At 47.6% G+C, this 16023-nt stretch overlaps 1 pseudogene; it reads right to left on the bottom strand.

The window, feature by feature from the left end:
* Window positions 1-11559: 11559 nt before the first annotated feature.
* Window positions 11560-12732, bottom strand: LOC147974773 (uncharacterized; annotated as a pseudogene).
* Between the last annotated feature and the right edge of the window lie 3291 nt (window positions 12733-16023).

Below are 16023 nucleotides of genomic sequence, written 5' to 3'. Positions count from 1 at the left end.
CTCCCCTGAACCAGACCAAGTGAGGCCTGCAACCGACAACACAAGAACAAGGATGTTCAATGCCAAGACTTAAGATGTCGATGCAAGATAAAGAGTGCACTAGACATGTATGAAATCAACTTCTAACATAGGAGGAAAGGGGACTGCATGTTTGCTCAGTTATATGCTTAATAGCCAAGACAGGTGCAAGCTCCTGCTCCACTAAGCTCAATTTGGAGCTTGTTCAATGGGGTTAATTGCAATGTTTCAAATAAAAAACAGAGAAAGACAATGATGCATGCGGTAAGATGGCAATGCAAGATGAAATGTACTTGAGATTCAATTATGAACGCTAGCATATAGAAGAATTCCTTAGCAGAGATAAGAAATTAGCTCACGCTCATATTAGAACTAAACCCCTGAACTGTGACACGTCAACATGGTTTGCTTAATGTGCAGAACACATTTTCAGCACACATACACTTGGTAATTTCCTGCTCAAACGAGCACAACACACACACATGGGCTAGAGATGAACACAGGCCACCTACGTCAGAAGAGAATTGCTGGAAGCAAGGAGAGGAGCTCACAATGGCTGTTTTTGCAGCCGATGCCGAACAACAACCCCTGCTGCCATCGCACGAAAGCAGTAGCACCAAGGTACCTGGCTCATTGAAGGCCTTGTTGTCTGCATCGGTCATGGTGTTGTACCAAACGAATCCTACCGCACAAGGGCAAGAGAAATAACAAGTTAATCTTGAGCTGAAATCCAAGAAGAAAAGAAGAAACCCACAACAACAGGAAATGCGCTTAATTGATCCTTTTATCAGATCATAATATAACAGAGTGCAATGCAAGCAGAAACATGGAAGATATCAATCATCCACATGGTAAAAAGCTGCTCAAAAGCTATCATGTGGAAAATTATATTCAGTTGTGCAACCAACAAATAAGATCTACATAGTTAGCGAGCAGCTAAAGTGGAATTGACTATAAATTACCAAACTGGAAACTAGTTCTGAACCAGTACTTATTCAGTTTTTAACTTCCAGCTTTGACCTGTTAATATGAGGGGAGAAGAGATTATTGTTTGTACTCCCAACAAACAACAATCAGGAGAGCATCTTTATCAATATACTCATAGGAAGAAGAAAGTGCAATCCGCATACAGTTGATAAAACCAGTGTGCAGTGTGAGCAGGAACAAGAATAGCATCAAGCATCCACATAGTAAGAGATGGCTAAACTACGATTACTATAAAAAACGGCTCCTCAAGTTATGTTATGACAAAACATTTTCAGTTTTGAGACACCAAAAGTTAAGATCCTACTACATAGAAAGAAACCGGCTAAACTAGCATGGCAGTTTTTTATATCGAAGTTGATCTTATGTCAAATTAATAAAAACTGAAACCAGACCAGGACCAAATAGAGAGATGGGAGAGGGGGAGGGGACCTTCCATGGTAGGGTCAGAGCAGGCACCCGAGTACCACCCAAGAAGGGGGTACCTCTCTGCCGGTGGAGAAGGAGCACCTCAAGAACCCTTCCTTTGGCTGTCGACGTCGTCCCGATGGCTGGCCGCAGAGGCACCTGTAAAACAATTTGTTGTGATACGAACCAGAACATATGAAGTGCATGCGACCTTTTCAATTCATCAAAACTGAACAGTAAGTCAGTAACACAGATCATAGATCATGACTATATTATTCAATTGAATAAGGTGATGTATGTTGAGGACATAGGTACGCATACATAGTGCGCATGACAAGTTTCAAGTACAAGCAGGCAAAATACGCAATTGAATTCCATTTCATACTAGATAACACATAAGAGGTAATAAAACAAATCCAAGAGGGGCGTTATACATGTGATGGTGCTTAGATGTAACAAATCATCATGTTGGGCATGTCCATTACTCATTGGTAACCAAGATCAGGCAGGACCTCTAACACAAAAAAAATGAGTAATAACTAGCAAAAAAACATTTATGGAGCGAAAAAATAGTAATTATACAAATTTAAATAGGTGCTGAAAGAGATATCAAAATTTCATCGCACATTAGCATAGTGATTACAACACAACTACAGCCAATGGCAGAGGACAGCCACAATTTAAGGTAGGGCGGTAATGGCGATGACCCAACATGGACAATGTCTCGCCATATGTCTGCACGCCGGGGCCGCTACCTGATGCTAGCTACCGTACTTGGCTTATCACTCTGGCAGGAGGTGTGTATATCTGTATGGGCAATCCCATTCATCATTCACTCGTCTGCTTGCCCAAGTTAGCAAGAGGAGTTGGTCCATTCTAGCTGAGTTGCAGGGACCAGACATAGCTTATATTTCTCCTGTTCTTTCCCAGCCAACAAGCAAGCACAACACAACTGACCATGAATACAACGCTGGGCAACATACACGACCTTGCAGAAGATCAAGGTAGGACCACATTTTTGTAGGACCAACATACACTGCCCAACCTTGCCGAACAGAGTCTCTGCATGTGACTGCAGACACATTTTTGCAGGACCTAACCCCCTGCTAGGACCAGTCAGAAAACCAATACTCCCTCCCATCCAAAATAAGCGTCGTGGTTTTAGTTCAATTGAACTAAAACCACAACACTTATTTTGGATTGGAGGGAGTAATACTTATACATATGTGAAAATTTGTACCATGTTTTTGTGTATACGACCACCCATGTGCCATATAAACAGGAATTGCCTACACGGCTAAAATAAAGGAACTGCCTGCAGCCAACCTCCCAACAGTGCAAATACTGAGAAGTCAACTAAATTAGCCTTATTTGTTAAGCAAATCAGAAGGGAGAAGATGGATAAAAAGGGGTAGTTCATACGAGCATAAGAGTAAATTGGAAGTTTTTATTACATTCACATGCATAGCTTCGCTTAAGAGTACGTCTACGCAGGATGTCCACACTTTCTCTCCTTCAGAAATAAAAGGAGCATTTGTTCACGAGATAATCTGGCACAATTTGCAAGAGAAAAAAATTATTGTCTATTGATGCCAGAGTAGCAAACACTCAGGACCTGCAGCGCGAGTGTGCACATCAGAGGGACTAGCTGACATTGACATTAATGCAAACTGTGTACTTGCAGGATGGGGAAGGAAGGAGGGTGTACCCTTGGCTGTCTAGGTCCTGCAGCACGTCGGGATTGTGGTCAAAGGTGCTGCGGGAGCCTCCTAGCTCGCCGTCGTTGATGGCCGCGAGCTCCCCCATGTGCCACGCCCAGGCAAAAGAAGGGGGTGGACGGGATTCACCCCATGCGGGCAGCTTGAGTTTACTGATGGCATCCATCGTGCTGCTCGTGCAGCAGCCGCCGTAGGTGGGTGCGGATCCGGCGCCGTCGTCACCGGGAGAGGTGCTTCCGCCTCTCTGTCGCCCCATCCATGGATGGAAGACTAGGGCTTCGGTGCGGTGGAGGGAGGGAGGGAGGCGGCGGCGCGGTGAGGTTGGACGCAAAGAGGCTTGGGGGTGGAGGACGAGGGCACGGTGGCCGTGGGAGGAGGGATCCTTCTGTGCCGGTGCGTGGTTGCCGCGGTCTGAGCGGCTCGAGTTGAGAAGGAGGGTGTAGGGGCACCGGCGATTGGTAGAGGGCAGACGCCGGGGCTGGGGGAGACAAGATCGCCGCTGTTGGGGATGGGATTGGGGGAGGCGGCGTCTGAGTTGAGTGGGAGAGGAGGAAAACCTCACTCGTTTGGATTGGGTTGGGTCCGTGGGTACTTTTGGTGTGTGTGTTCTCAGTTTTATGGTGGTTTGAATAAACGAAATATGTATTTGGCAACCCTGTGCCCGATTGCAAAACTGCCACACCACTCGGTATCCCTTTGATAACTCTCCCCCAATCTTCTTCCTCCTCGGCCCTCGCCTTATCCTCGGTCGCGATTGTGTTGGCATTGTCGTTCTTCCCGGGCCATTCGAACTCTCCCCCGTAGTTGCAATGCCGATGCAGTTCCTCTCGCTGCCCACCACCCCCGCCGCCGCCTCCCCGGCGCCCCACCTCCTCCCTGCCAAGCCCTTCTTCCTCAAGTCCCTCTCCTCCTCCGTCGCCGCCTCCTTCCGCCGCCCCTCCCAGCCCCCGCCACTGCCCCCGAAACCCTCCCCTCCCCCACCGCCCCCACTGACTCCTCCCCCTCTCCCCAACTCGCTCTTCTCCAAGCTATGGCTCTCCAGCAAGCTCTCCCCGCCCCCACCCCCTCCTCCTCCACCCCGAACGCGACAACACCACCCTCCTCCCCCGCCTCCGCCAGTGGAGCCGGAGCCGGAGGAAGAGGAGGACGCGGATGCAGACGAGGGTTTTCAGTAGAAGGGGAAGGTGTTCGTCGGGAACTTGCCGCCGCGGGCTCGGAAGGCGGAGGTGGCCGACTTCTTCCGCCAGTTCGGGCCGCTTGACAAGGTGGAGCTCGTGTGCGCCCACGACGACCCCGAGCGCAACGACGGCTTCTGCTTCCTCTACTACGCGGACGCCAAGGGCCTGGGCACGGAGCCGCGGCGGAGCGCGGGGCGGAGGTCGACGGGGTGGACTTCCGGGGCAGGTCGCTCATGGTGTGGCTCGACGACGGGAGGAAGGGGCGGGCCAGGGCGGAGGATCGGGCGCGCTGGGTGGACCACGGCCAAGGGAAGGAGGCGCCGTCGCCGTGGCACCATGGCAGGGACGAGGCTTGCCGCGAGTTCCGCAGGGTGGTGGAGTCACGGCCCGAGGACTGGCAGGCCGTCGTCTCCGCCTTCGAGAGGGTCCCCAAGGTGGGCAGCTCCCCGTACCACCTCGGCCTTGTTTTCTGCTACTCCTATTTGCAGTGCTCCTCCACTTAACATGGCAATTGCATATATCACATCATCTTAACATGTGGTGATACTGATATGGTACTGAATAGTAACTCTAGGATGCTAATTGCATGATAACACGAGGATGGTCTAGTAGTTGTCCATTTAATGGCAGATGATTTGTGATTGCACACACTCAAAATTTACCTTCTGTAAATCTCATTAGCCTAATGCAGTTGGTGCACAGCTTGCGTCTGCTGTTTACTTTGATGTCATTTGCAATTCAATCACAATTGAAGTTCCCAAATACTTGGCTAGTTGACTGTTGAAAATTAGCTGCTCCACAAGCTGTTCTTCATTTACATGAACAATTACTGTACTCATTCTGCATTTTCTGTATATTTTGTAAGCTGTAACCATGTACAGGAATAGATATTATATGAGTTGATTAAGATTTGATAACTTACGTAGAAACACCGTGATAACATTTTGTGTATGTTTCTTAATTGAGAACTTTTTTATGTGTAAATAGCATGGTAATATATGTACCGCAGATTCGATAACTTAAACAGAAATCCCACGGTATTTTTGGCCCGGAAATTTCTTTATTGAAAAAGATAACGTCACTAACTTATGTGTAAATAACATAATAATTTGCGCTTTGCGGACTTTATAACTTACATACAAACATCATGGTAACATTAACAAGGAGGGCGGAGGGAGTTACTGAAAACATACCCCGGTAATTTTTGTATAAATAACACGGTATTATAAGTACCACATAACTGATAATTTACATACAAACACCATGGTAACTTTTGGTCCGGCAAAGAAGTTGTTGAGAAACATAACCGCGGTAACTTTTTTTGTAAATACTATGGTAATATACATTCCGTAGACATGATAACTTAAGTAGAAACACCGCGATAAAATTAAACAAGGAGGGGAGTTGTTAAAAAATATACCCCAACAACTTTACGTGAAAAGAACATCATAATATGTGAACCGTGTACATGATAATTTACATACAAACATCGCAATAACATGACCAAGGGACAAATTTTATTGACAAATATACTCCTGGTAACTTCTGTGTGAATAGCTTGGTAAAACAGGAAACACCGACTTGATAACTTGGGTGCAAACACAATGGTAACTTTGTCCAAAGAAGGAAAAATTGTTGAAAAATATACCTCGATAACTTACGAGAAAATAGAACGGTAATATACGAATCGTATATCCGATAACTTACGTACAAACACCACGATAACTTTGACTAAAGGGAAAAAAAGTTGTCAAAAAACATACCCGCGATAACTTAAGTGAAAATAGCACGGTTATATATGAACTGCAAAACCCGATAACTTACGTACAAATATCATGATAAGTTTGATTGAAGTGGATTAATTGTTGAAAATATATCTCGGGAACTCATGTGTAAATAGCATGGTAATAGTCTTGATTTGGGAAAGAATAGTAAAAAGTGGTCGAAAAATACACATGGTAACTTTTTGTATGTAAATATCATATAAATTACGCACCACAACCTTGATAATTTAGGTCCAAACACCGCGGTAAATTTGATCTGGAGAAAAAATTGTTGAAGAGATACCCCCGGTAACTTCTGTGTAAGTAGCATGGTAATATACCCATCGCATACCTGATAATTTACGTACAAATACCATGGTAATATTTGACTCGGTTGGGAAATTGTTGAAAACATACCCCCATAAATTTTGTGTAAATAGCATGGTTACATACGCATCACATACCTACGTACAAACACCATGGTAACCTTAATCAAGCGGAAAAAACATTAGAAACATACCCCCCTCCTCGCGGTAACTTATATGAAAACATCATCGTAATATACGAACCACAGACATAAAAACAATATGGTAATATAAGGACCGCATGCCCGGTAACTTATATAAATAAAGCATGGTAATATATGAACTGCAGGGTCGGCGAACCTTTTTTATGCCTTCGATAACTTATGTGGAAATAGCAGGGTAACTTGCATATAACGGGCATGGTAACTTATGTAGCCTAGGCGTGATAAATTTTGGCTAAAAAAAGTCATCGGAACATGCCAACATGGGATCTAGTTTCGAAGATCTCATCGCGATGAATCTTTTATGTAAAAAAGGTTTTTACATCGGACCAATGATTTGAGCTACAAAATATTTTAAATGTTTGGAATAAAGAGAATCTAGAATGACATCAGCTTTTTTGTCCTCTAGTGTATGCATATAATTAGAAGGAGAAATTCACGTGAAAGGAGAAAGAATGCTAATGTATGCATGTATTTAAAGTGAAGAAAGTAGAGGTGTGGCAGTTTTGCTTATATGGCACACATGTGCCAAATATCACAGTCCTTGAATAAAATCTAGTACTAACTTGAAGAGCCGCGCGGGACGCAAGTGAAATATCTTGGCGTGAAAGTGCCAAGGGCGGGATGGTTTTGGATGTGAATTCAGAGTCACGCTGTGTGTTTGAAGGTTACGAGCGGGAGTCAACAAATTTCGGAAGGAGCGTCGGTTTGGACGGGAGCAATAATTTGATCTGCCTTCTTCTCATTGGTCAATCAGACCCTCCCATGGATTGCCCCATGGAGCCGATCTCAGCCGCCCATTATTTCCAGATCCGACGGCAGAGACCTCACTTCATGCGGATCACGCCCAGTAAGACCTATCAAAATTTCAACCACTCCGATCTAAATTTCTTGATGGAGTATTTATAGATTTGATGGAAATAAATCTAGAAAACAAGTCTACTATAAATACATACATGAAACTAAAAAAATGTGAAAATGAATTTTTTTTGGTAATTGCAGCCTTTAGAATTCCTTTTCGTGGTTGTTGGCCTCGTACTCTCGTATGTGCTGTGATGGTGGATTTTGTTGGTGTTGTTTCGGTACCCTGCCGCGTGGCTTCATTTATAAAGTTGGGCATATGCCTTTTCTTTGTAAAAAAAAGGGAATTCTTTTTCGCCATGTGACCAAGGGGTTGCCATTTAGGAGTAGTGTTTATTTTCATCCACACATCAAAATTTTAGCTGTGTCCTTTCATCTAACTGGACCTTGACTCGACAATGCCCAAACAACGCCGAGCTTGCCCACAGGGACATCCTGGCACACTCCCGAGTTGACTCGTGCTCAGCGAGCTTCGTGAGGCTCGGTCTTTTTCTACGGGTCTTGCGGACTTCCTTGCGCCAACCCTCCTTAGGCACATGGCTACCTGGCGTCCTACGACTTTGGTGGACCTCCCGACGCCATTGTCCTAAAGCTTCGTTTGCTACTCGTCATGGTCGGTGTAGCCTCACACCACCATGCACTGCATTTGGAAGCCCCAAGCTCGCCACCTCGTCGGTAGCACCTACAACTATGAATTAGGGTTAGTGGCAATGACATGCACCAAGGGTTAGGTCTACACCCTTCATCCGAGAGACTGTGTGCACCGGGGCCAAGGATTGGGCATCTAGACGAAAAGAGATTGGACAAGGTAATTATTCTTGTAAGCTGGCCCGTGAAGTACTGGATTATTCGCGAGGCCTTCTTATGTAATTTTCATGCAACAAAAATGAATTTACAAGACGAATAGAACAAAAAGAACAAGGGAATCATGGGCGGATCTCCCTTATCTAGGGACAAATGGGGTCATGGTCAAGCTTAATTGTCACCTGTTACTAAAAAGTTAAGCATGATTAGATGATCATGCCTTAGATAGTCAATGCCATCATCATGGTGAAAGAGACATGCATGTGGTGAGAGAGATTATCACATGTGGCTATTCGACAAAGGCCGGTCAATTCCTTGAGTTTTCGATCACAAATGGTCGCGCCATGCACGTGAAAAAAATACATGGTGGATCGAAAATCCTAACATACGGTTTGAATCATGCATGCATGGGTGAATGTAACAATTCATCAGCGAGCGAGCGAGCGAGAGATTTGGATTTTGATTTGGATTTGGATTTTCAAGGAGAAGAAAAGAAAAAGAAACGAACTTGTGCTGCATGCATGCATGCCGGCAGGGGTAACGACAAATTACGGAACATGCAAACCCAGTCATCTTTTTCTTTCTTTTTGTCTTTCTTTCTGTCGGCGGGGAGTTGGAGTCAAGACTCAAGTCATCAAGAAAAAAAGAAAAAAAAGGATGATGGATGAGTGCGTGTCACGGGCGATTCCGTTCGACTCATTTTTGGAGGAAACGTGCGCGTGGTTTGGAAGCGGAAATGACACGACGGAAATCTAATGTTGTGACGAGACGCTCATCGCAGCAGATTCACGGGACGACACCGTTTGACTAACTAAGGGCATCTCCAGCCGTTGCCCCCCCCCCCCAGGACGCATAAAAATCGCCTTCTGGGGACGAGCCGGCGATACAATCGGCGCTGGGGGCGATTTTGCGCCCAGTCGTCGCCCCCAGCTTGCCCCCAGGCGTCGAAATTGACCCACTTTGCAGCCCAATTTCGGTGAATAAAGGGCCCATATGGGCGAGAATAGGCCCATATTTGGCGTGATTTCGCCGTGTCTCGGTGTTCAATTATCAACACAATTATTTCTTATCACATATTTCATGACAGAAAAATCAAGGTACTTCAACAAAATAGTACAACAACAAATAGTTCAATACAAATTATATAGTTTAACAAATAAAAACTCGTATTTCATCACACGGCGTCCCCCTTGAGCCTCCATAGGTGCTCAATCAGATCTTTCTGCAGTTGATGATGCACCTGTGGGTCTCGGATCTCCTGACGCATACTGAGATAGGCAGTCCAAGTTGCCGGTAGATGGTGATCAACTTCGGTTAGAGGACCCTGCCTGTAGTATGGTTCAGTGTCAAACACTGGGTCTTCTTGTTCGCTCTCGATGATCATGTTGTGCAAAATGACACAGCAAGTCATAATCTCCCACATTTGATCTTTGGACCAGGTCCGAGCGGGGTACCGAACAACAGCGAATCGAGATTGGAGCACACCAAATGCCCGCTCGACATCCTTCCTGCAAGCCTCCTGAACTTTCTCAAACCTGGCGTTCTTGCCTCCTGCCACAGGGTTTGAGATCGTCTTCACAAATGTCGACCATCTCGGATAAATGCCATCTGCTAGGTAGTACCCCTTGTTGTATTGGTGCCCATTGATCTCGAAGTTCACCGGTGAAGAATGGCCCTCAACGAGCTTAGCAAAAACAGGAGAGCACTGCAGCACGTTGATGTCATTGTGAGTTCCTGGCATACCAAAGAAGGAGTGCCAAATCCAGAGGTCCTGTGTGGCTACCGCCTCAAGCACCACACTGCAACCGCCTTTGGCGCCTTTGTACATCTCCTGCCAACCAAATGGGCAATTCTTCCATTTCCAATGCATGCAGTCGATGCTTCCAAGCATCCCAAGAAATCCTCTTGCTGCATTCTGGGCTAGGACCCGAGCAGTGTCTTCCGCATTGGGTGTTCTCAAGTATTGTGGCCCAAACACTGCCACCACTACCCGACAGAACTTATAGAAACACTCTATGCTGGTGGACTCGGCCATGCGTCCATAGTCGTCGAGTGAATCACTAGGAGCTCCATATGCAAGCATCCTCATCGCTGTCGTGCACTTCTGGATGGAGGTGAATCCAAGAGCGCCAGTGCAATCCATCTTGCACTTGAAGTAGTTGTCGAACTCTCGGATGGAATTCACAATCCTGAGGAAGAGCTTTCGGCTCATCCGATAACGGCGCCGAAATGTTTTCTCGCCGTGAAGTGGAGCATCGGTGAAGTAGTCGGAGCAGAGCATGTAGTAGCCTTCAAGACGAAGCCGGTTCTTTGCTTTCAACCACCCCGGCGCCGAGCCACCTCGCCGCGGCTTTTCATGACTCGCCAGCAGCTGGGCGAGGGCGGCGAGCACCATGCATGCTCTTCTTCCTGGATGTCGGCCGCGGCTTCCTCCTCCAGCAGCGTGGCGAGCTCTTCCTCGTCATCCGAGTCCATCGCCGAGACAGGCAAAACGCCGAACACCTTGCGCTCGGTGGGCGTGTACCCGCCGCTAAACCGCGCCTCCGCAGCCGGAAACGGCGGCCGGAAATGCCCAACTGCTGTGGGAGGGGCTGCCGCGGCGAAGCGCTGCTATTTTCCGGCGGGGAATGGCTATCTAGCGGAGTAGGGCAACGGCCGTCGCCGGGATATAGCTAGTGGTGGCCGAGGGCGCAGGGGGTGCGAGGCGAGTCGGGGGAAGAAAACCTTGACTTTTCCCCTGTCGGTGTGGGCCAGGCGTGCTTTTCCCTAGCGCCGGAGCCCCCAACTGCTCCCCAGCGCGCCGGGTTCGGCCTGTGACCACCGGGCGGAAAAAATGTCTGAACCGGTGATTTTCGGCGTCCTGAGGGCGTGACTGGGCCGTTTTTTCGGTGCCGGCGCTGAAAAAGTGGCCTGGGGGGGTCTGTTGGGGGCGCGGGTGGAGATGCTCTAAGTGACAAGCCGCTCGCAGGACGTGGTGCCTTGCTATTGCTAGGTAGGCTAGCTGCTCCATCCTGCTCGTGCACACTTAAACACGCGCGTTTATACTCTACCGCAACAAACAAATGCATTTACCTTTATGGAAGGGCATTTCTGAGCGATGTGTCAGACCTCCCGTGCTCCGCAACGACTAGCCCTCCACCTACGACGCGTCACGTCACGTCTCTTGGCCCAGAACCAGCAGCCCGCCGCTGCTTGCAGATTTTTCTTCAGTTATTTCAAGAACGCCAAAACAACCGAATAGAAAAAAAATGAGTGAGCATCAACCCAGGCCGCAACATCGAACATCAGCAAAGAAGTCATCAGGTGCGCTCACTCGTCGATCCGTCGTCCTCGTCGGGGTCCTCGGGGAAGAGCCATGTGGGCGGCACTGTACCGCCGTGGTCCTTCCTCCACATCTGGGGCAGGAGCTGGGTGACATTTCCGGTCATCATGTCGTAGATGCCTGCGTGGTACAAAGGCTGACCCATGGGCTCCGGCGATCGGAACGACATGCCGACCGTATCATCGAGGAAGAAGATCCGATACCCCTCCAGTCCTTCCCGGTCCGCCTGCACGGCCCGGGAGCTCAGCCGGCTGACGAAGAGCGCCTCGTCGCCGCCCAGGGCGATCACCCGCTCCCATTGTGACCCCGACGGCCAGAGATCCGCCTTGTACACCTGGAACGCGCACGTCGACTTGCCGTACTGCATGATCCTGCGGACCATGAGCACCCCGCCGCTGCGTGACTTGACGAGGTACCGCATCCCCCCACGCCGATGTGGCCACGACCGCCGATGACGGTCTCGACGCCGCAGATCTTGGGTTCGCCCGTCTTCTCGTAGCTGACGTCGAACGCGAGGAGCTGCCCGCTGTTGGTGATGGCGTAGAGCCTCCCCTCGTAGTAGACCATGTCCTCGTACCACCGCCACTCGTCGTCCGTGCTGAGAAACCAGGAGAAGCACTCGAGCGTGCAGAGCGCGACCTTGGCGAAGTGCTCGCGGCCGATGATCGCGGCGATCAGGCCGTCCGGGCACACCACCAGCTTACGCACGGATATATCCGGACCCATCGTCTCGTCGGGGATGTAGGCCAGGCTGGGGAGAGCCGTCGTTCTCTCGGTGAAAGGGCTCGTCAGGCGGTAGCAGAAGTAGTCTTTGTCGGCGAACAGAAGCCGGTCGTCGCACGCGCCGCAGTAATGCGCGCAGCCGGCGGCTGGCCGTGCGCGTGCGGGCTTGGCGTCCGGGAAGCTGAACATGTTCCCGTTCACGAGGGCGACATACGCCACCGGCCCGTTGCCATGCCGTAGTCGCCGCCGCTGCACAGCGGCGCGCCACTGGCGGCAGACGGTCGTTGCCCGTAGGGAGGCGACCGACGACTCTGTGCATGATGTCGATTGGCAGCACAGACCAGTTTGGTGGACGTGCTGCTGCTGGCGCGGGCGCCATGGCCTGTGAGCCCTTGGGCCTGGGCGGCGACAATGACGACGATGCCATGCAATACGGCCGGCGGTGGCGTCCCTCCCGCTAACGTGTTGTTGCTGTTGATGATGAATCCGTGCCAACATATATAGGATGGAATCTGGATTTGCCTGTGGAGTCCAAGCCATACACGAATACGAAAACCTCGCGATCCCGTAGATACCGAGTCCAAGCCATACAAGAATAAGAGTTTGCAGCGTGTCGATGCCTTGATGGCTCTACAACACAAGATCAGAATGAGATGGCTAGTTTGAAAACTTGGTTCTACAAGAACCTATTTGCAGCCCAGGGGATGTCGGGGATGTCCAATGTATTGAACACAGTACCGGCGACGGCGACGCCTGAAATGAACATGAAATTGAGAAATGACAACACCATATACCGCCGAGGAGATTAAGACGACCCTCTTCCAAATGTACCCAACGAAAGCCCCGGCCCCGATTGCTAGCCTGCCCACTTCTTCCAACGGCACCGGGAGTTGTGCGGTAACGAAGTCACTCATGTTGGTTTTGCGCATTAATCGACAAGACGAAAGCGTTGAGGTAATTAATGAGCCAATTCTTGTCCTCACCCCAAAGGTAAAAGATTCAACTTAGTTGACTCAATTCGGGCCTATAAGTCTTTGTAACTTGTTTTACAAGATTGCTCCGAAGGTTCTATCTAATAGATTAAAAAAATCTTGCCTGAAATCATTTCAGAAGAGCAGCATGCCTTTGTCCCAGGCAGGCTGATCATTGATAACATAATCTCTGCTTATGAATGCGTACACTTCATGAAGAGGAACAAAACATAAAAAAAATAGATTTTACGCCGTGAAATTGGATATGATGAAAGCTTATGACAGAGTTGAATGGGAGTATCTGGAAGCTATTATGCTCAAGATGGGGTTTGCACCCGCCTATGTAGCCTTAATTATGCAAATGGTAAGCCCAGTCAAATTTTTTGTCCTTTTTAATGGCAGTAAGCTTGAAGAATTTGCACCATCTCGAGGGATTCGATAGGGGGACCCTATTTTCATATCTATTTTTGCTTTTGGCGGAGGGCCTTTCGTGCCTCCTAAAAATAACAAATGAATCGTCGCACCTCAGTGGTATTCAAGTTGCTCCGACAGCCCCGCCAGTAAGCCCCTTGCTCTTTGAGAATGATAGCATGTTATTTGTGAAAGCTAGTGTTGATGGAGCTAATGAGTTGTCCTCCCTATTAGAATCTTATTGCGATGCTTCTGGACGAAGAATTAACCAATTACCAGTCTTCTCTACCAAGGGATCTCCAAACAACCTCAGGACATATGTAAAAGAATACTCTCAATACTAAAAATGAATCTTTATCTAAGAGATACCTAGGAATGCCTTCTGATGTGGGAAATAGTAAAAGTGGTGATTTCAAGTTCCTCAAAGATCAAGTCTGGAACAAAGTGAAAGGGTGGATGGAAAAGATCTTGTCAGTTGGAGGAAAAGTGATTAAGTCTGTGGCTCAGGTTATCCTTGTGTATTCTATGTCATGCTTTAAACTACCTTGTAGCCTATGCGAGCATCTGAATTCGTTGATACGGAAATTTTGGTGGGGGACTAAAGAGGGCAAAAGAAAACCAAGTTGGGTTTCATGGGGTATGATGACTAGACCAAAGCAATGTGGTGGACTTGGCTTTAGGGATATTGAGTTGTTCAATGTCTCACTTTTAGCCAGACAAGCATGGTGAATCCTTATGGAGCCAAACTCTCTAAGTGCTCGGATTCTCAAAGCTAAGTATTTTCCTGCATCTGAAATTTGCATGCTGAACTGGGTTCATGTCCTTTCCAAGTCTGGAGGTCGATCATAGATGGTCATGATACTTTAGTGTAAAGATTAATTTGACGCATTGGTGATGGTCTGACAACCAACATCTGGCGGCATAATTGGCTACCACATCCTCACAACATGCGGCCGGTCTTGTGTAGAGTTCCAAACTCACCGTAGGTTGTTCAAGAGCTAATTTTAGCTAACACAAGCTGGAACCATGTGGCAATTCAGGAGATCTTTTTGCCCACGGATGCTGAAGTGATTTTCTCAATACTTTATGCACCAAACACATAGAGGATTTCTGTTCTTGGACACATGAAAAGAATGGAGTGTTTACAGTATGGTCAGCGTATCGTATGTTAGTCTCCAAAAAATTGAGACGAGAGGCATGGTTGGAGGGCAGGTCTGATTCTTCAGACTTGAATAAGGGGTAAAAGTCATGGACGAAGCTATGGAAAATAGATGTCCCTCTAAACTGAAAATATTCCATTGGAGGCTAGCCCAAAAATCCATCCCAACTGTCGATTTGCTACATCACCGGAATATTTCTACTCCCACCAGTTACAGATTATGCGGGGCGGAGGACTCATGACAGCATTCGCTCCTTCATTTCCACATTGCTCGTTGTGTATGGGTTCTCCAAGATCCCGAGTTGTTTCAAGTCCTCAGTGACACCACTGAGCCTGATGCTAAACGACGGGTCTTTGTGCTTATGGATGTTCTTCCTACTGCAGAATTCATACATGTACTAACCACCCTCTGGGCTATTTGGTACTCCCGACGGCAAGCCTTGCATGAGCATATATTCCAAAGTCCTCTAGCAAATCATCATTTTATCATGAAATACATCCAAAACGTGATGACTGTAAGCCAGAGAAGTTGCAGCAAGCTGCCACTATTCCAAGTAATAGCACCAGCCCAAGATGGGTGTGGCCTCCGGAGGGTATGGCAAAGATTCGAGTCAATGGAGCTGTTTCAAGAGCAACGAATGAGGGGTCCTGTAGCACAGTATGCAGGGATCATAACGACAACTACTTGGGCTCTTAGGCTATCAGGGTTCCTGGAATCACCGACCCGACGACGCTTGAAGCATTAGCATGCAGAGAGGCACTGGATCATAGTTACCATGGTAAATTTTAATCTGTAGTTTTTGGTTTAGCATTGTATGGACAAAATTAGGTAGTTGTCATGGGCAAATTCTAGTATGCACTAATGGCAAATCCATATGCACCCCACTGCAATTTTGCCATGTTTTATTTTGTTGAGGATTTAACTACTTTTACCGTGGCAAAATTTGACATGCATGGCCCCGATCCAAAGATTCATGCTTTTTTGCTCACATGCAAGTAAAATGTATAATGGCATGTTTACTTCATGCACCATGCCATTTTAATTTTGAATTTCATGGCAAATTTAATTCTTGGACCATGGCAAACTGCTTTTCCCTATCATTGCAATATTACTTTCATGGGACCAATGCCAATTTTACTAAATAATCGTTTGTATATTGTTTTTATTTATCTAATA

Source organism: Triticum urartu, chromosome 4A (genome assembly GCF_056163025.1).
Source record: "Triticum urartu cultivar PI428250 chromosome 4A, HENAU_Tu73, whole genome shotgun sequence".
NCBI lineage: Eukaryota > Viridiplantae > Streptophyta > Magnoliopsida > Poales > Poaceae > Triticum > Triticum urartu.
The sequence above is the reverse complement of the archived record's forward strand: the minus strand, read 5'-3'. Positions and strand labels throughout refer to the sequence as shown.